This window comes from Gallus gallus, chromosome 18 (assembly GCF_016699485.2).
Source record: "Gallus gallus isolate bGalGal1 chromosome 18, bGalGal1.mat.broiler.GRCg7b, whole genome shotgun sequence".
Taxonomy (NCBI): Eukaryota; Metazoa; Chordata; class Aves; order Galliformes; family Phasianidae; genus Gallus; species Gallus gallus.
This window is the reverse complement of record NC_052549.1, coordinates 4,507,275-4,533,143: the sequence shown is the minus strand read 5'-3', so window position 1 is coordinate 4,533,143 and position 25,869 is coordinate 4,507,275. Positions and strand designations below refer to the sequence as shown.

At 49.4% G+C, this 25,869-nt stretch overlaps 1 long non-coding RNA gene across 2 annotated transcripts in view; it reads right to left on the bottom strand.

The window, feature by feature from the left end:
* The window catches only part of LOC107054740, a 121,974-nt gene that overhangs the window by 62,059 nt on the left and 34,046 nt on the right, over nucleotides 1-25,869 (bottom strand). The window contains exon 1 of one of the 2 annotated variants that reach the window (XR_005840685.1): nucleotides 10,154-10,295. The exons of the other annotated variant lie outside the window; for it this stretch is intronic. This is a non-coding gene — a long non-coding RNA (uncharacterized LOC107054740). Of the gene's footprint in view, nucleotides 1-10,153; nucleotides 10,296-25,869 lie in introns of those variants that run through there. 2 annotated transcript variants of the gene reach the window in all.

Below are 25,869 nucleotides of genomic sequence, written 5' to 3'. Positions count from 1 at the left end.
CAAATACTTTCTTATTTTTTATAAAATGTAACAACTACAAGAACCTTACAAATATGTATGTGCATATACACATACACTATATATATAGGATTCCTACAGAAGAAGTAACTTGCTTTAACTGTTTGGGAGAGAAGGGAAAAAAAAGAACTTGACTTAATTACAAATGTACTTATTTCTCTTTTCCTTTTCTTTCTCTTTTCCCACCCCTGCCCCTCACCCCCCATAAAATGAGGGTAAAAAGCCCTGCAAATGGCAATATCCAATATTCATTAGTGGCTTGTGAGAGAGTCAGAGAGACACAACTCATTACTGGGTTCTTCACCTTTACCCTTGACAATGGTTATTTACATAATAACCTGACCCTTAGGTTACTCTTCATTAACAAACACATGTGCTAACATAGAAGCAGCTGGCTACAACTCATAAATATATATTGTTAACCTTGGCTTAGAAGACTTACTTTCACTTAGTAAAGAAAAAAAGAAGAAGGAAAAGAGAAACTATTTTGCATAGCCATTATGTTATAGCTGAGAGAGCGGCCAGGACTCAGCCCTGCTCATGGTGACCACCATGGGTCAACCTCTTCCTCCTCAGCTCAACCACTTCCATTTGAGCCCATGGATGATACCTTCCCAAACATTCAGCAGGAGGTTCCCTGAGACTTTGGTTCATCTTTAAGGTTGGGGTTTTTTCGGTATTTGCTGAATGCCTCAGACACCACCAGGAAGATGAGGTGGTACCAACACCTCAAAGCAAAGAGCTTTCGTGTTAGCCATGGCTTCATACACGTCCACCCAGAGGAGGTCATGCAGAGCATTTTAATAAAGCATTTTCATAAAAGTTTTGACTTTTTTTTCCCACAAAATAACAGAGGTTGCTGGAAGAACCTCATCTTCCTCATCCTCCAGCACCCACGGAGGGGGCAGGGCAGGGCTGGAGGTGGGTAGGTGCACCCCCACCTGCCCCCAGGCTTATGATGGCCCCATGTTGGAAGGGTATTGGTCGTCTGAGAGCATTACAGCTCCTTTGGGCTGTATTTCCCTTTTCCAGGTTTTGTCCTCTTCCAGCCCAGATGCTATCTTAGTGGAGTTGGAGCTGGAGAACAGCAGCATGGGTCTGGCGTTTGGGAAACAAAGGAATTCTTTAACGGGAACTGTAATGATGATAAGGCGCAATTGAAATAGAATTAGGATCCAGTGTTTGCAGAGTATAAATGTTAATTGTGTTTACTTATCAAAACCCAAAATTAACAACTCATGCTGCAAAACCCTGCAAGAAAGCCAAATTCCGTTCCAGGCAGGCTGTATTATCCAGCACAGATCGCTCAGAAGCCCTTTTACCTATTCACTCTGTATTTCCAAACCAATTACTAGCTTACCGATTGCAAAGCAGGCTGACACCTGGGGTTTCAGGCAGGGACTTCCTTCAGTCCCACTACCAATCCAACTATGTTTTAATTTAGTGAAGAGGGAAAGCATATAATTTTTTAGCTCCAGGGAAGCCAGAGGCAATCACAAATATCCCTTGAGCTGAGTCAAGTTCTTCAGTTTAAAGAAGCAGCCCATTCTATTGCAATAATTGGACTTTAGTGTCCCTTTCATTTAAAGAAACAATAGCTGATCTGGAGAGCTGATCGCTTGGACACAGGGCTTTTCACCTCTGGGACCCCAGTCACAGACCTAACTATAATTGGATGAACCCAGAATGGCGAGCGCCTTACTCGCATGGCAGCAATAATAATAATAACAAGAGCAATCAGACCAGCGCACCGGAGACCCTCCTTTTGGGATCTTTGTTGGCATTCATCATCTGGACGGTGTTACACGAAGACAGAGGTGGGAGAGACGTGGTGAAAGGGAGAAGATAGGCTGCAGGTGGAGCTTTGGGATAGGGCAAGAGCTGCTATGGCCACTGGCAAAGCTCGATGTATGAATCCCAATGCATCCAGGCCTGGGCCCCCAGCACAAGAAGGATGTGGAGCTGTTGGAGCAGGTCCAGAGGAGCTACCGAAGATGGGCAGAGGGTTGGAGCACACCAGGATGTACTCCAATGGGGAGGCCTTGCCCGGTGGTCCCCAGCCAGCCCCGCTTCCCCCACACGCAGCAAATGTCAGCCCAAAATCAGATAGCCCAGCAGTACTTATAAATCCAAGTTAGAAAATGCCATCATGTATTTTTAATCCGACCGCCTCGTCACCGCATAATAAAACGAAAGGATTGCTGAGTTTGACTGGCATTTGTAAGTAGCATGTGAAAGGGGCTAATAGAGGGAGAAAATTAGCTGCATTTATCATCTTAACTACATTCATATTACACTCACGATCCAATTGTTTAAAAATTGGGCTTTTAGAGCAGGTCCTTTTGAAAGTTTAAGCATTCCAAACAACTGTGATTTATTCTCAGAACAAACATCACCTTAAAAAGATTGATTCTGGAGCTGCTGTGAATGGTGAAAGAAGTGGACTTTACCACTCAGGCTCCCGGTAAGTGCAGTCATTGAGCACAGCCCGTCACAACACGACGGCTGCCTTACACCTGGTGCTGACCTTCGGAAGGAGTGGGATCGGAACCCAACGATGCTTGAGAAATGCCCACAAAAAATAGGCCCTCTGAAAAACCCTTCTCTTAACCAGAACTCCAAAATGTTTAAGCTCCCAGGTGCCGTTTCCCCAGTACATTTTGGCCTCCTTCTATAATAATTTCACATGATTGAGTAGTGTCGATGTGACAGAAGTGAGCGGCGTGTTTTGATGATGTATTCCAACATAGGAATCTATAGGCCCTTTTTTTAAATGGTCAGATCAGCTGTTAGCAGCCCTGGCTGAAAGCTCCTCACATTCACAGGGATTCCCATTTACAGTGCAATGAAAGCTTGCCAGTGAAAGAAAACACAAAATTCAAAGCAAACGAAGGGATGCACCAACACTGCATTGGCACAGCTGAGAAAAACTCATCTAGAGAAGCAGATCTCTCCAGCAGTGCTACATTCCAGCGTCCAGTAAATGACTGGACAATAACACAAACAAAATACCCAGGTCTCAATTCACAGCACCCACAACATGTGGGGACCAACCCTACGGATCTTCTGCCTGGAGACACCACCGCTCCATTGAACAGCCCTACAAAAAACACCCTGCAGTAGGAAGCATCCATGTGAGATTTCCACTTCTGGAGCCCTGCCTGCCGTTCCCCCCAACCTGTCCCTGGGGCAGCTTCCTCCCCAATTAGTTTTCATCATTCCTTTTGATCCCAGAATGACCTGAGAATTTATTCTGCTGCTGAGATACCTCCTGTGCAGGAGACGGAGGTGGAACTGAAGTTTCCCTGCCTGCTCACTAATATGAACTCTGGGGAGGTGGGGGTTGGTTTACTCCAGGAGAGAACACCAATCTGCAATTTCAATCAGCCGTGGACAGTGCACCTTGACACTGCCAGGATGCTCAGGAGCAGGTCAGGGGTGCTGATATAAGAGCCAGGGCTCCGTCAGCACAGTGACCTATTGGTGTCTGGGCACTGTGTGGGGGAAAACATCACCAGCATCATGGCGGGGTCACCTCCTGCAATACTGCTGTGATTTGGGAAATACATTGCTGCAGGCAAGATCAAAGCCCTACAGACATCCTGAGACAGCCTGAGGTTTTCTGGCCAAGCAGGGATGGTGCATCCTGCCTGTGATGGTGGTAAGGAGCCTGCTGGTTCCCCATGCTCACTGCTGGGGGACAGCACAGCTTGGCAGCATCCCCCTTCACCCCATCCCAATCATCCCAATCACAGCTCCACATCCCTGCTTTGAGGGACCAAAGTATTTCCTAATTAAGCCCGCAGCATACACCCTGTGATAGTGAAGGAGTGCAATTAGCCCTGAGTCATCGTTTGCATTCATTTCCTGGCTGCGGGCTGCCAGTCCTGCGGTGATAGAGACGTTGTGCTGGGCACTGCACTTCGTGGGGCTGCCAGGGAGGAGCCACTGACCCACACACTAATTACTCATGCTAACAGCTTAACTAACATGCAAATTCCTGCACTGACTGACAGGTAAACAGTACCCGTGCCTGCCTAGAGCTGGGGGTGGGTAGCAAAGGGGTGAAAACAGGAGGATGGGTAACGTGGGTGTAGGAACTTGTGGTGGCTCCGGATCCAACGTGGTGTTGCATTTGCTCGTCTCACTGCCATTCAGGGTGAGCTGCTCTGCTGGTATGGACATTGCACCATGGGAATGTTGGGCACCTCGTGGGGCACCTGGCCAGGAACCTCTCTGCCACTTCTGCTGTGCCAAATCTGAGCTGCTCACAGGAGCTGCCCCCCTGCAGCACCCCCTGTCCTGCAGGCGAACTACACCACCCCCTGTCCTGCAAAACACACCATCCCTGCTGTCTGCACCCCGTGTTTTGCTGTTCAAGCCACGCGAAAGCAGCAAAGAAAGGAGGCTGGAGAAGGCTGTGGGCAAAAATCCCCAACTTTGGTCACACCGATCCTTGCAGCTGTGCGTGACCCCACGCCCACAGCTCTCCCTACCAGCACCCCATGTGCTGCGCCTCGTGCTTCTGAATGGGGCCATCTCTGCTCTGACCACGGAGCCAGAGATGCCCGGTGTGGGGACCATTGCACCCTGCATCCCCTCCCCGTGTATTGAGAAGGGCCGGGGCTGCCCTGCCCGCCACAATAGCCGTCTTCATCTCCACGTTATTTATTTATTTGGGTGAAAACCTCCGGCGTCAGCGCCCTGCACAGAGCCCGCCCACAGCTCCAAAAAGCGCCTCTATTATTCTCAGGCCATTTGGTAGCGGTTGCCATGGAGATCAAAAGCAAAATGGCATGCAAATCAACACAAGCCCCGGCGTTCAATAACAACGCTAAAAGGGCAGCCAGATAAGACGAGGAAAAAACACTTGAAATGCTTCAACCTGCATTGCTGGCTGTGATTAGATCTAGAAGGCAAGAAAAATACCCTAATGGATTACGGCGAGCAGGGGAAAGGACATGAAAACACAGCTCTGCCGCGGCCCGCGGGGTGGTTTCAGCATCACCCCCCCATGCACGCACGTGTCCACATACACATACTGAAGTGGAGCAAATAATTTAGAGTGAATAATTGATGCGGTGGTCCCCCCTCTCCTTTTGCTCTTTGCAGTGTCCGCCAGCAGCCACCACGTCCCGGTGCTCCCTACAGCAGGCAGCAGTGCTGTGCTGGCACCTTACATCGGCCCAGTTCTGCACTGAGTCTGTCCCCTTCTCTCTTCCAGCCCTCCTTGAGATACTGAAGGTCACTCTCAGCTCCCCCCAGAGCCCTCCCTTCTCCAGGCTGCACAGCCCCAGCCCTCAGCCTGTCCTCATAGGGCTGTTCCATCCCTGGGAGCATTCTGGGGGCCCTCCTCTGGCTGTGCCCCAACAGCTCCATGTCTCTCCTTCACTGAGGACTCCACATCTGGATGCAGTGCTCCAGGTGAGGTCTCACAGCACAGAGCAGAGGTGCAGATCCCCTCCCTGACCTGCTGACCACACTGCTTTGGGTGCAGCCCAGGATCTCGTTTCGCTCTGCGTTTTGTTCTCCTCTTGCTGCTAACAGCCTCACATCAGCCCTGTCTGGAAGGCAGAATTACTCATTTTTCACAGCCCTGCCCACAGCTTCCAGTGCTTCAGAAACATGAATGAGTGCAACATACACCACAGCAGACAATAGTAATACTGCAGCCCTCATCTCCAGGCAGCACGCAGTGGTGCCCCGTGCCCAAGGGTCTTTGAGTGAGCCATGTATATGGTCAGTATTCCAAAAGTGTCAAACTCAGCCTAGCAAAAGCCAATGTTCTTCTGCAAGAGCCAGATCCTGCCAAATTCCAGGAGGCCTATCCAAAATATTTTGGCCATGTATACGCACAAGGACCCCAGGGGGTGCTGGATGTGATGGGCTGCAATTTAGCCTGCAAAGGAGGGCCTGGTTTCTCCTCCTCAGCCAAAATCCTTTCTGAAAGAAAACAGTGCAAAGGACAGATGGGTCCTGAGGGTGGGGGCTGACATCCAAGCCCTGGGTGCTGCTGGGTGCCATCGTGACACCGCTGAATGCACCTGGGGGAGAGCTGTGCCCTGACTGCCCGCACACATCCATTGGCTTTGGAAACTGAGTTCAACACAGCAAAACTTGGACTCAGGTGATGCAAAACTTTCCCTCCAATGTGAGATGGGGACACACGTCTTAAAGCTGCCAAAGCTTTTAAGCTTTCATCGCACTTCCCTCGGCACTGAAGAGTCCCAGCGTTGCACTGACAGGGGGTGTCCCCTCACACCCCACCACAGGACCTCTCTGCCTCTTTGGGGACATCTGGAAGCTCAGCCCATGCCCCGTTCATCACCACCTCTGCATTCCACAGGAGCTAATTGGGATCCGGCTCCTTCGCCTCCCCACCACTGCAGCCCCTTGCTGAAGCACACACCTTCCTAATTACGTTTATTCACAGAAATCAAAAGGAGAGGGAAGCAGTTGAGTAAAGGTCACATTAATAATACAGTCTGGAAGTCCGTGGGTATATATTTTTCATTAAAGACACGTTTGACTGAAGGGGACGGTTCGTTTTTGGATTGACAGTGTTTCCCTGGGAGGCCATCAATACAGCTGGGGAGATTTAGCTATTTTTCTTGTCACAGCTCTCTGTCTGCTGGAAATCTGCCTCCTTATGAAGAAATGCCAATGCCTCTGCATGCACTCAGCCTCTCCCATCACCAAGGAAGGAGGCATTTCTGCTGCATTCATAGCTGGGAAATTCAGGCCAACCTCTGCCTCTGTGACGTCCCCATGCCCAGCTCCAGCACCCCACAGTGGGTATGGCTGGACTAGATGATCTGACAGCTCTTTTCCATCCTCTACAATGCTATGACTCTGTACAGCCAGCACTCTGTTGGATGGCTGCCACCAGGATGAGCACCTTCTGCAGGAGATCTGGCAGGGAAAGCAGCGTCCAGTTGCCAGGTCCATGCCCAAACCTTGGGTCTATCAGCTTTGTTGCCATCTTTGCAACCAACCAACCCTAAAACTAGAGGGAACCGAGAGAACCAAGGGGACCTCAGCTACAAGAGGTCACTCTAGGTCTGTTTTCTAAGCACAAGATGGCCATTAGCTGAGATATAAGAATCTAATTATCGGATTTGGTTGGCGGATACTCATTATCGCCAACAGGAACCTGGTGGCCAGCTCCAGCCCAACTGCCTGTGCTGTCCATGCATTTCAAACATACTCAGTGCTCCCTTACCTCCTTCTTTTTCTGCTTGATCCCTTACAGCCCAAAGCAGTTTCCCCTCAGGACCACTCCATGGGCAGTCCTGAGCTGCTGGGAGGCTCTCAGCTATCACAGCGTTGGCAGCTTGGAGGAGCCACTCACCCCAACACCCAGCACACACTGTCAGCTCTGTCACAGCTGTCTGAGCAATGCGTTTGCCAATTAAGTTAATACAATCCAAATCCCTCGCATCCACCAGAAAGGGCAGAGCAAATCCAGGTGAAAGGGAGTGGGATGGTACAAGCCTCCTAATGTGTCATCTAGCAAAAGAACAAAAGAAAAGGGAAAAACAATGAAATCCACAATTAATTACCATCAGTTATTGGGGAACTCCTTATATCTGGGTGTGCAGCTCTGCCATGGGGCAGTGACAGCTCAGTGGCATTTTGGGCAGGGATGGGAGTGAGCAGTGCTGAGCTCGGGGCATCCCGTGGTGCAGCACAGGGCTGTGAATTTGAGGCTGTTTGATCCTTGGGGATAAAGGCTGTTCCTGAAGCCCCCAGAAAGGGAATTATTAGAGGGAAATTGCTCCTCTAAAGTGAAATGCTTCAGGCTGGAGGGGCAGCTTATGTGCCTCAACCTTCACTTGCTTTTTCCAACTACATCAGTTAATCTAAAAATAACTGTGTCTGTCCTTCTCACACACCCCACCTCTGCTCTGGGTTAGGTGTTAACTACACGTGCTCCCTCACTGCCTGGCACTAAGCACGTTTGAAATAAATATAAATAAAAATAGCTGTCCAGCCCCTGTGTGTGGGGAGGGCTGGGGCAGGGGATGTCCCCTTCTCCATATCAGAGCACTCTGAATAGGATGCAGGTTTCTCTCTCCTCTCCTCTCCTCTCCTCTCCTCTCCTCTCCTCTCCTCTCCTCTCCTCTCCTCTCCTCTCCTCTCCTCTCCTCTCCTCTCCTCTCCTCTCCTCTCCTCTCCTCTCCTCTCCTCTCCTCTCCTCTCCTCTCCTCTCCTCTCCTCTCCTCTCCTCTCCTCTCCTCTCCTCTCCTCTCCTCTCCTCTCCTCTCCTCTCCTCTCCTCTCCTCTCCTCTCCTCTCCTCTCCTCTCCTCTCCTCTCCTCTCCAGAGTTAGGATTTGGTATGTAGAATGCTGAGGGGATGGATATGAACCATAGATTCATAGAATACCCCACACTGAAGTGATCCACAAGGATCATCCAACTCCTTGCTCCACGTGGACCACACCGTGACAGACAATTGTTTCCTGTGTTCTTCGAGGCATCACAAAGCCATCAGCTCAAACGAAGGATGTAGGGGAAAAATGCATATACTGTACTAATTTTCACCTGTATACTAAATATATGCATATATTTAATGTATTTTCACATGTACATTATCAATATAATTAATAAATGTAAAATACTGTTTGATATCTAGGTATGAATAATGAATCCAATGCTGAGAGCATCTCCGGAGGATGAGATCTGTGCTAACACAAAGCAGAGAGCTCTGCCCTGTCCCAGCCCAGGCCCTGCTGCTGCTGCCTCCCTGTTATTTCATTCCTTGCAATGCCAGCTGTGCACCAACCCCAGGTGCAAAGGGTGAAGAGACAGGAGGCATGGTGAGGTCACACAGGTTGGGGCACTGAGGTGAGGTTTGCCACCTGCTGAAATTAAATGAGTTAGGAGGACCAAAGCGTAGGACGTGTGTATAACAGCAGAAGGGCTTTGCCCAGCAGGGTTTAGCACAGCCCTTGCCCCAGCTCCCTGAGCTCTGTGCTCGTCCCCCAGCACTCCTCACTACTGCCAATGAGTTCTGATCACGCACTGAAGGCCTTTCACAACAGCCATCTCCTCTGCCACAAACTCAGAGCAAATCTCTCAAGCAAGATTCACGCCACGAGTTTCACTTCTGCTCACGAGCAGCCTGCAAGGTGCAGCTCTCTCAGGCTTCACCATTTCCCATCATCAACATTTCCCATAACACTTTATGCAAATCCTGCACCAGTTTGCAATCCGTGCTCTGCACCACCCCACGTGCTTCTGTGCACAGTGCGTGGCACAAAGGTTCTCATACTGCTGTTCACGTGGCTCTGTCCCTCACACCCTGCATTGCTGCAGGAGGGTCCCAGGTTGGTCACCTTCCTATGCAGGGCTGCAGGGTGACAGCAGCAAAACCCCACAGAGACGCAAACAGGGGCAAAGGGTTTCCCAGTGGCAGAATGGGATGAAGCCACCATCAACCACTGCATCAGGTGGTGTTGGCAGCTGGGCTGGGGCTGCTGCAGACCCCCCCCAAACCCACCCCGTGTTTGTGCCTTTTAGAAGCAGCTCTCCCTCACCCTCAACAAATCTCACCGCGCACACCAGCAATATCAAATTAATTCAATTGGATTAATAACAGTAATTAATTCATGCATATTAGCATAACGCCGTGCATCATAGATGGAGGCTAATAAATGCAATACTGATTTTCTTAATCGACTTCTTCGGCTGCCATGCATCTTAGTCAAAGGGACTCAGTCATAAGGCCTTCCCTTATTTTCTGCACACAGCCAAAGAAAATAGAAAAATGCTGAAGAGTCCCATTCCTCATCCCTGTCCTTCTGCAATGACCAGTGGGCTGTGAGCTCCCAAGGGACCTGGCCAGGTTATGCCCATGTAACAGGGATACCGCCCTGAAAGCAGGAACAGGAGTGACCGTGGGCACCGACCATGCTAATAATCACATGTCTGGGTGTTATTTTCTCCCCTCACAGATGGTTATTAAGAGATGATGCAGGCCTTAAAGCTAGAACCTTTTGCTCCGGGAAAATTATATGTGACACTTTACATACGGATTAGATAATTAATGTATGTCCTGATTTCTTCCACCGTAACATAAAAAGGGAGAGAGCAGTGCTATAATTCCAGATAATTGAAGAGCGATGGACTTACAGAGCTTCCACCACGCTGGGAGTGCTGCACTGGAGCTCCCTCCCCATCCTCCACACCTCACTGCTCCCTGGGGCCACCAGCACCACGGCTCTGTCACTGCCACTGTGCCTGCCTGGTCCCTACAGCTGTGATGGGTTTGAGGGTCTGGGGCAGCGGAGGGGCTGGAATGTGCCACGGCCCTATGGGGTCACAGTGCAGCTGCATTCCAGCACAGAGCAGCAGACTGAGGTCATAGAGATGCAGCAGAGCAAGACAGATTCCTGTTAGCAGCAAGAGGTATCCAATGCTTGCACCAAACCACAGTTGCAAGGAAGCCAAAAGCCAATGAAGTTGCATAGAAGCCAAAACTTTGTTTCCAGCAAGGCAGTGAGATGTGTTCATTCCCTGCAACCCTTTCTGAAGGTGGGATTCCCACAAACTGCAGCTCTTCACAAGCTGCTCCAATATGGGTCGTATGACAAAGGGCAACGGTTGTAATTTTGAAAGGGTAGATTTAGGTTAGAAGTTAGGAAAAAAATCTTTGCTCTGAGGACAGTGAGGCACTGAAACAGGTTGTATAGAGAAACTGTGGATGCCCCATCCTTGGAAGTGTTCAAGACCAGGTTGGATGGGGCTTTTGGCAACATGATTTTGTGGAAGGTGTCCCAGCTTATGGAAGTGGGGCTGGAACAAGATGATCTTTAAGGTCTACCCAAGCCTATGTAAGAAAAATGCATGTTAGTGCATGGGCACAGAGCATCATCTGACATCCCTGCAGGACCTGGTCCTCTGCCTGCTGCCATCAGACATTAACACCTGCAGCTGAGCCAAACAGACCCCAAACGATGCATTCCCATTGGTGCAGCACGCTGCACTCAGCCTCAGCCCCCAGCACGGTGCTTCTCATTTGCTCAGCACAAGGCCTGCTGTTAGCCTGGTGCAGCCTCTGGTGCAGGTCTGGACGCTTTGGTGGCTTTCCCACAAAGAGAGGAAAAACCCAAGCAAGGACACAGCGCAGCCCCGTGCGCACTGCGTGGGCTGCAGGGCAGCGTCGCTGGGTCAGAGCTCCCCTTCCTGTGCAGCTGAGCTGCGCTCCCAGAACAAACAGCAAAACAAAAAGACAGAAAAAAAAACACAAAGCCAACCACAACAGAACAGCCCCACAGCAGAAGAGCTCTCAGGCGTGCTCGTCTCATCTGCTGTGACTTAAGCACCAGCTACAGAGAGAAAAGCGCAGGTGAACGCTTTCCTCTCCAGGCTCTGCGCTGGGGCACCGTGCTGCTGTCTGCAGCTTTTGTTTCCCAGTGGGGGCTCCTCCAGCACACCCCAGCCCCTCTGCAGCCCCACATCTCGGCTGTTTGGTGTTTGAGGTATAACCCATCATAAGCAGCCACGTTATTGTTCCTCCTCCTGCCAGCTCTCCCAAGGCTGCGGAGGTCTCGCACGTCTGACCGCGAGGCTGACAGATAAATGCTCGCCTTCAGCTGTGCACTTCCTTGTATCACCTTTGAAATATGTATGCACATGTTATGCAGTGTGGATGCATATCAATGCCATATCTACCTTTGCATATTAAATCATCGCCACATCTTCTCCGGCAGTAAAATATGCAGAGCATATGCTAAGGAAAGAGCTGCCCTCCCCCAGCGCTGCCCACCCCAGGTAGCTCAGCCCCTGTCCTTTGTTCTTCTTCTAGAACAGGCTTTCTTTTTTTTCCTTCCTGCAAACTGCTTTTGTGCTTCTAAGGACCTCACCTCACATCTCATAGATCAGCCAGGGCTGATGCCCTAACATCTCTCCCCTGTCAGAGAGGGGGGAGGATATTGGGGTACCTCTGTAGCGAGGCAGCAGCCATACGGTGTGGCTTAACCATGTCTGCCCTCATTGCACAGCCCTGTGGGGGCATCAGGGAACAACCAGCTGTGGGTTTCAGATGGCCTAAAGCCCGGCCACTGCAGTGCCCCATCTCCTGTTGTTAGAGCTGAGCAGTCAGACCTGACGGACCTGAGAGTTGGGTCACAAAACAGGGAGCGGGGTATTTCTGCTGGCCTGTGCGATAAGGGCAAGAAATTGGAATAAACCATTTGGGGCACCAGCCAAGCAGTGAGGCCAGGCATCCCCAAGGACAACGACACAGCTTTTGCATTCCTGTCCATGGTAGAGCTCTCCTGGTGCATCAGCAGCAGCGAAGGGCTGCAACGCACCCTGCCCCTGCATCACCCCTGCCCCCACAGAGCATCCTTTGCCTCCTTCTCTCTCAACAAACAAGGCCAAGGTTCCCCATTCTCATCACATTGCCAATACTTTGCCATCATGCAGCCAAGCTTGCTAATTATTATCCCTTATACTTCCTCATCTGCTGACTCTCCTCTCCTACTCATAGGTTTCTGTGTTTCTCAGGCGTTTCCCTCCAAGCCTTGCTTGCTGTTTCCTCCCCCCACCTTTTGCTCACCCTAATTTTGCAGACTTCAGAAAAGAAGTGAGGAAAGCTGTCACTCTCAGAGGGATCTCTCACAGCACGAGCCCTTCATTTCTGAGCGAGGTGTCAGAAGGAACAGGGTGAGCAAAAAGTGTTTTCTCCCAGGGGGTTGCATCCTCCTGTGGGTACCAACCTGCCCACCCCACAGCAGGATGCAAAGTCCTCCAGGAGCTTTGCAAAAGGACACGCAGAGCATCAAGCCTCACCCCCAGCTCTCCAATGGCACCGTCTGCTCCAGAAAGCACAGCAGGGAGAAAGCCCCTGGGATATGCCCTAGCCCTCTGGTTATGACCATCCATATACATCCACAACAATAACAATAATAAAACACGACCAATTGGGAAAATTAAGGGAGGAGAAAATCTGTGCCCCCTGATCTTGCCATGCCCACGTGGTCCCACACCGCCCCTTGGCATGGCACAGCCCCCTGTGCCCCGGCTCCATGACCCCCCTGCCCTGGCTCCCCTTGATCAGAGGCCTCGCTCCCCCGTGGGCTCTTTTTTGCCTATTTTTGGGGGGTGGGATTTTTCACGAGCACTTGTGTTCCTCTCTGTCTTTCCGGATGAATCGTTGCTGTTTTAAGCACACAGCAAAGATTTATGCGGTAATAGATGTGGGGAATAGCTGTGGCTCGGGGGTCTCAGAACAATAATACATAATTCAGAAATTAATACAGGGTAGCAAAGACAATGGGATTTGAAATGAACATTATCGGCCAAAGCAAAAGGAAAACTCCACTGGCTCATCATGCGTAGATGCCTCTGCTATCCACACACCCAATTATAACTTTAGCTCTTACAAAGGGAACTGACTTAAACCGTTAAATCTTTATTATTCTTTTTTCCCCACGGTGGGAGGGGGAGTGGGAGTGCAGATTCCTTAAAGATAGAGAGTTTAAATTAAGCTTTAAAACTGTGACTGAGCAAGATTTAATACTGACAATTAGCCTGGACAAACAGTTAATCGTCCTGCAGGCATAATTTATATATTCTCTGTGCAACAGGGAGAGAATGTCAGCACATCGCACTGCAAATTAGTGCAATAAAAGAATCTCATAACCTCTAACAGCTCGGCTGGCTGACAAAGAGGGATCATTCCTCGGCTCCCCGCACGGTTGCCTGGCCACGCTCCCATCGTGCCGTGCCCACTGCCTGGCCCTGAGCCCTGCCAGGTGCCTGCCTGGGATGTGGCTGCAGGTTTGGGGAGAAAATGCTAAAAAAATAGCAATCACATTGCAGGGTGCGGTGATAAAACAGGTGTGGGATGAGCAGATGCACAAGGTTGGTGGTAAGGGTGGGCTTGGGGCTGCACTCTGTGGTCAGACACTGGTTTTGCAAGCTGGGCATCAGCAAGCTCTGACGTGAGCTTTATTTTGTATTAAGCATGCAATCCAGGTCAATGGCAGTGTAGATATTACAATTCGCCTGATGGTGATTTGAAGAACACTGCCAGAGCTCACACATCTGTGCCAGAGTGTGTGAGGAGTGACAAAACTCACCCACAATGATCTGCTTTTATTTGGCAGCGACACAGAGCAGAGTGCTCCACCACAGACCGTTGCTGTGTCACAGAATCATAAAGCCATGGCATCATTAAGGTTGGGTAAGACCTTCAAGACCATCCAGTCCAACCATCAACCCACCCCCACCACAGCCACTGCCCACGTCCCTCAGTGCCACATCCCACAGTTCTGGGACACCCCCAGGGATGGTGACCCCCCCACTGTGCCACTGCACCACTGCTCTTTCCAAGAAGGAATCATTCCTCATATCCAACCTCTCTCTCATTCTTCATCTTCTGATACCCAATCAGAAATTCGGATATATATTCAATTTCCTCTGTATATTCTAATGCTATCACTACAACCTTTATGTTTCATCATGACAGAAAAAACCCACAGCACGTAGAGGAGGACAAAATCAGATCCTGAAAAATATGTTCCATACCAGATATTGTTATTTCGATGGTATTTCAGTAGACGCTTTCGTAATGACTTATAGGCCTACACTCCATCTTGACCAACTCTCAAAGGCATTGCCCCATCCCTGGAGGTGCCCAAGGCTGTGCATGGGCCCTGGGCAGCCTGAGCAGGTTAGGGCAGCCAGCCCATGGCAAGAGATTGGAAATGGATCACCTTTAAGGCCCTTTCCAACCCAACACATTCAAGGATTCTATGATGAAACACCATTGCTGTGACTCCAGTGGAACAAAGTACTCCAGAAATGGCTGCAAATCAGTGGTACACATATTAAACGCTCTGCAAATTTGTTGAGGAAGTTTTACACGACGGCTGTAGAAAATTAAATTAATTATTAATAGCAACCAGCAATATCTTTTCCCTCCTTGCCTACCAATGCCTTCCAGGAGGCCTGCACTGCCAGACTTCTCTTCTATACCGAATTCTTTTTTTGTCACTGAAATGCATTGCCTTTCTGAGCTAAAGGAGCCTGTGGGAGGCTGCTGTGTGCAAAGGATTTGTTTTAAGGAAGGCCTGATGTTAGATCCCTCAGAATTAGCTACTAGCCAGTGGGAGACACCGAGATACTGGCAAAAAAAAATATCCTCCTTTTCAAGTATATTCTTATTTCCTGTGAAATTAAATTTGCATTTCTTTTGGGGTAGGAGAGAAAGGAATTGGGGAATTAAAGTCCAGAGAAAGCAGCGTAGGGATAAAACACAAAACTCTACTGGGACTTCCAGCTCTTAGCACAGCAGGAAACTCAATACAGATTTACTTACGATAGGTTAACAAGGCGGTTTGCCATCATCTTCTCTTAGCACTAGAGGACTCTGCTTTCGAAGGACACAATTAAAGGGAAGGAAGAGGAATCAGAGCTCAGCAGTACTCCCAGCACCGGTGCTCCTTTGCCATGCTCACAGCAAAGGACTTTTCTGCTTCGTTTCCTCTCTCAAAAAACATGGAGATAAGAGAGCATGAGGGCAAAGCAGCACAGCCCTGAGCTCCTACACCTGCTCCAACATCCGCCTGCAGAGCTCAGGGCACGGGCAAGATCTGCTTGCTGTGCTCCCAGCAGAACCATGCCAGGAAGCAAAGGGCAAAGACCTTAGATCTCAATGCTGCCTTCAGCACAGCCTGATGTCATTTCACCCTGTTCTCTCCCGGTGCATTTGCCAGGGCTGAGCAGCAAAAAGGATGCAGCACTGAACATCAGACTCTTCCCAGGAAGGGTTTGAAGAGATGCAGACGGCGCAGACTAATTACCTGGCATCAGGATGCATTAGGAGCAAGGAGCCACACAAACGCTGGCTTCCTGCAGATTTATGCTACATGACATGCTATGCTGTGCAAGACAACGTGTTTGCATAAAATGCTGAAAACACAACAGGTTTCCAATGCCACTGCTCTAAAGACAGCAATAGCTCACTCCAAAGCACATCCGCACAAACCCAAATGCGCATATACACACACACACGTGTGTTGGCTCAGCTCTGCGTCTGCCCTTACAAACATGTCGAAATGCATACTTTAGAATGGCATTTAAATGAAGTTAGGTGGGGGAAGAGAAACACAAAACACTTTTCAGGAGGTTCTTTGTATTTCCTAATGTCATAGAACCATTTGGGTTGGAAGGGACCCCAAAGGCCATCTGGTGTCACCCCTGCACTGAGCAGGGGCACCCACAGCTCCATCAGTGCTCAGAGTCCATCCCCTGACCTTGACTGTCTGCAAGGATGGCATGCTGGAGGCATAAGCAGTGAGTTGCCTGCATGTCCCATTGATGCTGGGGACACCAAGCTGGGGCTCAGCCAGGAGCTGCTCTGAGTAACATCAATGCTGGAGCCCATGCAGTTGGGTCTGTAACATGCTTGGGCAACCCCACGCACAGCAGTTCAGTCTCCTTTTGGCTAAAAATAAGCAGGCCTGGTGCACGAACAGAACAGCAGAACCCAACATTAACAAACAGCTCTGCAGCAACCTCGAGCTTCTGGGACCAGAGGTGGGAGGCAGCTCTGCTCTGCCCCCCAGACCGCACTGCAGACTGCCTCCAGGTTTGCAGGAGAAGCAAAGACAGGAAGGAAAGCAATCACTGAAAAATATTACTGACAAATTTCACATGAAATTATGGCATTTTGCAAAGCCTTCTGTGTAAGAACAATCTGAAATGTCAGTGCAACAAGCATTGCATTCTCATATTTATGATAATTGTGCATTACTTTGTCTATTGTGACTAGTGTTAACCTACCAAAATATGGAGTGAAGCACTACTTCTTATTTGCTCTTTTTTAAAGTAATGGAACCTACTGAACACCGATCAAAACATCTTATCTTCTGGGAGGAATAGTGCCTTCTGCAAGACATCTGCTGGTTTCACACTGCATGAAAGAGAGCAATGGGAGATCATAATAAAAGCATAAAGCAATCAACAGGAGTGTTCACAGGATTCCAACGTTTTGTTTCTGCTTTTAAAATAGAAATTTCTCAGAACTGAAGTTTCCCGAGGAACTTCGGGGAAAAAAAATACCTTCAGCAAGTGGGTAAATTAATGAATAAATAGAACGACGGCTGGAAATGGCTCAGTTTCTAGTGAGATGGACAGGTGTAGCTTTAGAGCAACGAGACTTGGGAGATCGCTCATGTCGCCATGAAAGACCAACTCCTTTCACAGCTTTGGAAACAGCCCTCGTGGACCAAAGCTGGACCAGTCCCTCAAAGCACCTGTTCACCACCTGCAGAGCACGGATGTGGCTCTGCTAATTAAGCCCAGAAGCACAGCCTCCATGTGCAAAGTGGCTGGCGCAGAGGCAGCGCCTTTCACACCTAGTCAGCCTGCGTTGTTCCAACAAAATTAGCCCGTAATCGCCCGTTCTGGTGAATGAGGTTTCACGTTAGTCATCCCCAGAACAGAAGTCAGTGAATGGTCTTTATCCTCTTAACGAGGGCGGTAATCGCTTTATTCCGAAGGGTACAGTCTGCAGCCCACATACACACTTTGTGGTATTTATGGATCGCTCCCTCCATTCTAACTTCCAGCTTGGTTTAACGAGCTCCAGGAGCAGCGAGTAACTTCTGTAGGAGGACTGAACTGGTTTAAGCACCTTTACTTTTCTTACTGCGTGCTGTAACTCTGCTCAAACCTAAAATCAAAACACTTCCAGCCCCCTGTAGCTGCTGTTGGTTTATTGCCATTTGACACATACGGAAAAGATGCATTTTGGTGGTCCCAAACCATAACACCTGGGGGAAAGGCTGTGCTCATTTACCACCCATTTCATAAAATCATTCATAGCATCATTAAGGTAGGAAAAGACCACTAAGATCATCAAGTCCAACTGTCAACCTATCCCACCATGCCCGCTAACCATGCCCTACGGTGCCACATCTATCCTTTTTCTTCATTAGTAAATTAAATCTTCTGGAAAGGTTTCTTGATTTTGCTTTGTCTGTGATGCAGCACTGGACCCATTTTGGGGCAGCTTCCTTCTTTTGCTCACGTGGCCATGATCTCTTGGGGGGGGGTACATACAGATTAAAGACAAGGAATATGTAAGAAAGCGCAACAGAGTGGGGTTCTACTGGCCATGTTTTAGGCTTACTAAAGGTGCCCCTTTAAGAAGTTAGTGCTAACGAGCCAGAAAATCACTGTGATGGAGCCAGGAGTAGCCCTCCCAGTCCTGCAGATCCAGAGAGCCAATCTGGGGGTGCCCAAGTGGAAAATGATGCTGTTGGTGGAGGTCAGTGCTTCAGGTCGGTGTTTGCAAGGGCCGCCTGCGACCGCCAGCACTTCCCACAAATCCATCGCTGCATCGCAGGGAGCGGCCCTTGCAGATTGAAATTGCAGGGAGATGGGCTGGTGATGGCGGGGAACTCTGCACAGTGCTCTGCTGGGATCCTGCTAACAGCCAGGAGCCTATCCAGATGCAAGGTGCAGCAGACATTGCCCACCTCAGCAAACGCACAGGAAAAGGCAGAAAAGATTTTGCACGAAGGGCCCTTTTTCCAATGAGTGCCTCCAAAGGGAGAGCTGGAAACGGAGCCGGCTGCTAACACACAGTGCTGGTGTCTGCACTGCCTTGCTCCGTTCTGATTTGCTGCTCATTAGAGCATATCAATCACAGTGTTTTTACTCATTAGTGCTTCACACCCCTCTGAAAATCCATATTTTGTGCTGGCTGTCTTGCTGTTTTGTCTCATGCCTTTTCCAGACTGAGTTTTCTGCTCGCTGCCCATCTTGTTAGCTCTCCTCTATTTCTCCATCTGCCCTGGCTTATTAAGCACCTCTGAACCCAGACACAGCCCCCTGAAAGGAGCAGGGCTGGCAGGAGCACAGCGGCAGTTAGCACAGATGCAACCCAATGAGTGACATGGGAGGAAATGACTTCTGGCTGAAGGATCAATGCCTATAGCCTGCACTATGGGCAGCTCTGTGGGCTCCCCAGCACATCAGAGGTGCCTCAGGAAAACAGGAGCAAGGAGAAACTCCTTCCCCAAGCACAGGAGGCCACGGAACATTTGCATTATTTCTCATCACAAGCAAGGAAGAAGCGTTACAATGAGAACTGAGATACAATAAATTACCTGCTAACTCAAAACAAAAGACCTTCTGCTCCCAGTATCTAGCCTAGTTTAATTATAGGTGTCTGGAGCTGGGGAGGCTGCGTGTTGGCTGAGGGGAAGGAGGTGGTAACAGGCAACTTGCTGCAATCCTGCCTCCAGCCTCCCCATACCTGTGTCTGTTATGTGCACCGAGCATGAAGAAGGGCTCCGGATTACAAAGAGAGACCTCCCCCTCACCTTGTAATTACCAAATTAACACATTCTAATGGGTGAAGTACTCCAGCAGTAGACTATGATTAATGCACAAGTCCAATTAGCTGCAGATTCTTTCCCTCTAATTTTAGCCCACTTAAATAGCATGAGACAATCTGTAATGTCTCTGGGGTGAACCTCCCCTCTGCACAAGCTCCCTCCTCTGCCATTTAATGAAATCTCTGGTGCTTAATGCGGGAGGCAGCTCCACTCTGCCACCACTGGAAACCCTGCTCCGGTATAGGCACAGGCAGGGAAAGCCATCAGAGACAAAGAAACTCAAAGCCATCGGCTGTTACCGGCTCATGTGCCGTCACATCAGGTGGGAGGCATGGATGGTGACAGCAAAACCATCTGAGCTTCCTAAGGAGGCTGCTCACATCTCCAAACCGTGCATCCCAGCTAGCAGCAACCAGAATGTTTATGAAAACGACTGCTCAGCCAACAAGGGCTTCCAGCCTGGCCCTAGAATTTAAACACAAGCCCATTACTCTAATAGCTCCATAGCTATGCCAGTCATTAAGGCACTCGTTTCTGCCATTTCTTTAACAAGAATACTTGGTTACACTCACGTTGAAAGAAAAGCTGGACCAATTCCACAAAAATACCTTTTTTTGAGCCCCCACTGTAACTGGCCCCACGGTGATTCCCTTGTTTGGTACTGAAAGATCCAATGGAGACAGGATACCAGGTTCCCCCTGCCCTCAGTGCCCACCTCTCATCCTGTTGTTATGTGGGAGCAGAGGCCGACCCCCACCTCACCACAACCTCCTGTCAGGGAGCTGTGGAGAGCAATGAGGTCTCCCCTGAGCCTCCTCCAGACTGACCCATCCCATTCCTTCAGCTGCTCCCCGTAAGATTTGTACCCCAGACCCCTCACAGCTCCACTGCCCATCTCTGGACACACTCCAGGCAGTCAGTGCCTTTCTTCTAGTGAGGGGCCCAACACTGGACACAGCACTTGAGTGCAGCATCAACAGTGCAGAGCACAGAGGCACAATCACCCCCTGCTCTGCTGGCTGTACTGTTTCTGATACAAGCCAGAACCACTCTCTTTTATTTTTACTTTCTTTTTTTTTTTTTTTTTTTTTTTGCTATCACTTTCTTTTTGTAAGATGTAAAGAAACACAGCAAAGCTTCCTAAGCAGGTGATGTTGTGTACGAAATATTAATGCTGCTTATCCCTAAATTGATATTTCTTTGAAGACTTCTAATAAAGCCCAGTTCCTCCAGAGCCCTAACCATGACAAACGTCAATAAACGTTATGAGTCCCTGAGGCTGAATTTTAAAGGAGCATTAAAGATTAAAGAATGCACAGGTCAATTACTGAAACAAGCAAATGACTTTAGGAGTAATTACATATAATTTTGCCTTGTTTATTTTGCATTAGTTATAAGTGTCCATAATCCCATGTCCCCCCCCCCCCCCCCGGGGTCTCTTATGGTTTGGGTTGAAAAATTCCTTCATCTCATTTGATTTTATGCATGGTTGCTAAGGCCAAAAAGTGGCTTTAAAAATGATGTTATGGTATGTCCTAGATAGATATCTCCAGTACCTCGTGGATGTGGTTTGTATTTGTGTGTCTCCTTGCTCACCTATATCTCTCTTGGCACAGCCCATCCCAACGCACATCTCTTCACCTATGGGAATGGCCAACCATGCCCAACCATTGGCCAAGCCAAGGAGAACACCAAGTGCAGACCCAGCACAGTGATTGTGGAGGGGCAGGCACTGCCAAACAAGGCCAGAAGGGCTCGTGTTGGGCTTCTCCCCACTCCTCATGTCTTTGTGTTCTCAGACGGTATGAGATGAGCAGACTATTTACATACCCCTTATGAAGTGCATTTGATGTTCAGGGCAGACTCAGCATCTCTCATGTGGCTGTTCTGCCTCTAATGTCATTTTACAGCGTGCCTGCTTATAACAAGGGTAATAAAATAAAGTTTGGGGCGGGGGGCTGAGGAACGCATTATGCAGGAATCCGGACCTCTCTGCAGCCAGCAGTGAGAAGAAGCTCAGTAATGGACATGTCATAATCTTTCTGTGCCGGTTAATATACGTCCAGCCTTACACTGATGTTTTATTGCACTCCACACATTCAGCAGAAGCCCATTTCTTTTAAGTGATTTTGATAAGCTGATTGATGCAGCGCCTGTTTTTCTCATATGTGTGTGTTTGTAAGAACCCGTCTGCCTGATGCCATGGGCTTCTATCTAATAAAGGACCTATAATGTACTTATTTTCCTCGACCATGACTTTCCTCCACTTTCCCCTGCAATTTACTACTTTAGAGAAATTTAATCTGCTGCTGAAATTCACTGTATTATTAATGGAGAGTCGGTGCACAGCCTCACCGTAATTAAACTACACACCAAGAAAAAAAACCCTCAACCCACCCGGCGTTCAGAGAGCACTGAGGGTCTGCAGCCAAGAAATGCAAAGCTGGGCGGAACAGCTCAGTCCCTGAAGTGCTGACACACGTACCAGCCTTGCGAACCCAGAAAAAGGTTTGAAATTCCCAGGAAAAATAAATAATATTAAATAAAAAGAGCCTCTCTTGCCTCATTTGGCACTGCTTGCGAGGCAACCTCCATGCAACCAAAGGTAGCATCTTCCAAATGAAGCCAGACCGAGCTTGGCAGCAACAGAGCTACGCATGCATCACTCTCAGGTGCACAAACACTCTCCTGAACGCTCAGAGGACACTGAAACAACGCTAAATCACGGCTCCAAACTCAAGCAGGTGAAAGCTGAAAGGGTTACAGCTCTAAGTGGCCAATTGCCCCAATTTGGGTTGACAAAGGAAGACGTTGCATCTCTGAAAGCAGCCTCCTGGCTGCGGAGTGGCTTCCTCTCCCTGTTTATTCACCAGGCTCCATCCCTGTGCTTCCTTCACTCATTGGGAAGATTTTGTAGAGTGTATTTGTGCGGGATGATTGACTACAGGGAGTCTTTGTTGTACTATCTGCTGTAATTATTTTAATTCAAACACATTCCCTTATAGGACTGACATCATAAACGCTGTTTTCTATAACAAATAGCTGTCAAGGCTGTCAAGCAGATCTGCTTACTGTTTTATATCATTACGATATTTAATTTCAACTCGGCGTTCTTTGTCAAATGTTCTCAAGATTTCCTTTCCCTGGGAGCAGCTCAGGCAGACGCCTTCAGTTTCCAGCAGCTCACGTTGGAGGCTGAGGTCAGGGAGAGATGGAGGGAACTCACTACAGGGCACACACATCCCATTGGGAACTCAGGGCCATTCCCAACTTCCCAAGGCCAGGTTGGATGGGCAGCCTGGGCTGATGGCTGATGGAGTGGTTGACAGCCCTGCCTGTGGCTGAGGCTTGGAACGGGATGGTCTTTGAGGTCCCTTCCAACCCAAGCCACTCTAGGATTCTGAGATCCCTGCAGCACGTTGCCATGTGAATGGGTGTTATTAACTGCCAGGCTGTCTTGGTTTTGTGAGATGTTCAGACTCAACCCTTCTTAGCAATAAGATCACTGAGAAGCCTGTCTATTATAGGGCTTTAAACAGGACCAGGAACTGATGGAAACAGGCAGCACTTAATTCCCAACTCCTTCCTGTATTTCTCATTTATCTGACTTCCAGCCTTCCTCATTCAATGAAAAGCCATGGTTCAGAAACAAACACTCCAACATCCCCAAAGGAGAAAGGCTGTGGCATAGCCTGGAGCACCACCACAACTGAATTATGAGGGCATTTGAAGGCTTTGCCTTAGTTTTGCTCAGAAAAAAGGCAATTTCCCATCTCCTTCTCCTGTCTGCTCTCTTTCCTGACCCACAGGCCTGGAAAGCACACTGCTGGGAGCTCCCCAAAAGCCATTTCCCTGCTCCTCCTATGTGGCAGAGCCCCACTGGCAGCGAGCTGTGGGACACACACAGACCTCACATCCATCAAAAGGTCAAGGTGAGCCACGTCCTCACTCTGCCCCTGCACTAAGAATGGGAATTTGAGGCAGTGGGTAAAGGAATGAGGAAGACAACCTCCAAAAGGAGGAATGCAGCAGCATTCTCCTGGTGCGCTGCTCCTCCTCCCCTCTCCCCCCACCCTCTGTGCCTGCCATGCTCTGCTCTACAATATTGTAACCTTGCTTTCCAGCACAAAAAAAAAAATGCTATAACCATCAATAAATTTTACTGACTTTCCAGTGACCTTCACGAGGATGGGAAGAGCCACATCTCCCACCGAAGATGGAGCTGTAAATATTTTATCTGTGCAGTAAACACAGCGCCGACAGCAGCAGCTCACTCATGTCCTGGGGATGGCTCTGTGAGCATCGCTGCAGCGCTGTGATGGAGATTTATCTGCTGCTTTGGGACGAACCTGGCCACAGAGGCAGAGCACCTTGAAGAAGCTGTCTTATTCCATGCAGCTTCATGTCACCCAGCAGGGGCTGTCACCTGGTCACAGAGCCATTCCCAGCCCTTCAGGACAGGCACAAGGTCTGGTACCCCGCTGCAAAGGATGGGGTTTGGTGGCATGGAGATGTTCCCTGGATGCTGTAGTTTATGGCACCCAGGGATTGGCTTCTGCAAAGCCCAAGAACTGCTGCAAGTGAGGAGGACAGCAGCAAGCCTGTCCCTGACTGACCTCCCCTGCAAGGGTGAGGGGCATCTCACAGGGTCAACCCAGCTCTGTGCCTTCAGAGAGCGCTCAGGGTTTCATTCTGTCCTGGGAAATAGGGCTTCTTAGGGCCTTACCAGCTCTCTGAAGGACAGCGCTTGAGCAGAGAGGTGCTGAGAGATCCCAAATCCCCTCTGTACCTTCGCTTTTCCCCACCACCACTCTGCGACCCAAAGCCCTCTCACACACCATCCTGCATGCATGCACCAACCCGGCCACACTGTTGTTCCATAATATTCCTTAAGGCAAATACACATCTCCCAGACAATCCCCAAGGATACACCCCTTTGTTTTCCAGTGCCTGCTGCCAGGAGACTCTCACGTGAAATGCCTGCTGCGATAATTGCACTCAGAACCAGCAAACCTCCAACAGCCTGCACAGCTCCTCCAGCTCCATCACCTGCTGCCGGGCTGGGAGCACTGGGAAACATCCCGAGGGATGCTGGGGGAAGAGGGGCTGCCCCCACCTGCTGTCCTCAGATGTCCTTCCTTATTTTGCTGGCTGCTCCTTAGTAACCCAGCTTGCCCTGGCACGGCCCTGCTGCTTGGGATCATTCTTCCCATCTGCCCCGGGGAAAGATCCCAGCTCTCCCTCCTATTAAATACACCTACAGCAGCATCAGAGATCAGGGCCAGCCCAACCTTCCACCCCATGAAGCCTTTGCTTGGCAAGCAGCAGCAAACAGTCCTGAGCCATTCCCCCGCGGACACAAAGCCCCGACGCTCCCATAGAGGCGCTCAGTGCAGTTGATAAAGGGTTAGCTCCGTTTGCAAAGGGTTAGTTTTGTCTGGCAAAGGCTCCCAACCACCACCCCCGTCCCGATTTATTTCTGCAATTGTAATTAAGGCCCTGACAAAGTGGTTTAGCTGCCTGAGTCTTTTGTTCAATTTATTGATTAGCTATTTCTCAGAAGTTCATTACCATCCAGAGGCTGGGAATTGGGAATTGGGTCTATGTGGTTTTTCAAGGCTTCATCTCTGCTTCAGATGATTAAATGCAGCCACAACACATCCATCCTGCATTGAACAGCTCTGCCCAAGGTCAAACATTCATGCAAAACAGGAGTGCATATCTGCATGTCTAAATATCATCTGCATGAATTTCCAAGAGGATGTTTTTAAAGCCTTCTTGGCAAGCAAGGAGAAAAAAGAAAGGAAGTAATGGAGGTAAGGCAGGTCATATCTTAATGCTCTCAATACAGAATCCTTTAATTATAAACTAATACATAAAAGAAAAAAAAATAATCACAAGACCAATTCTCTGCAAGCAGGAATGGGGGAGGTAGGAAATGGAGATTGACATAACCTGGCAGCTTCTGCTGGGGAGTGTGGGCTGAACACCAGAGTGGAGGGCCCTGCAAAGCAGGAGGTATGCTGGGACACCGCCCAGGTTGTGCTGGGGGAAACAAAGGGCTGCAGTGTGCTGAGGTGTCCATCAGCAGTCTTCGTTAAGTTCAGTATGTATCACAAGGACAGCCTCCCCCTCCAAACCCCATCTCTTTCCAAGAAGCACGACCTGCCATCTTTCCCTGGGAGATTTTTCAGGCAAATGAGATGCAGCAGGTTTCACTCACATTTCCATAGAGCATTTGTCACGAGCTAAGCTTGAGGAGACAGGATTCAACAGGAGCTGAGGGGCACAGCACTGAGAGGAAGGAAATCCCTGATGAAGATCCCCAGGAATTCACCTCACTCAACGTTGTGAGGGAATTGACCACAACATAAGAAAAGCAAAGCCTTGCCATGGCAGCAGGGAGCTGCAGGTGGCACGGGATGAACAGGGAGAGCTCAGGGCTGGGGTGGGAGCTGGGCTCAAAGCTCCACAGCGGAGATGAGGTCC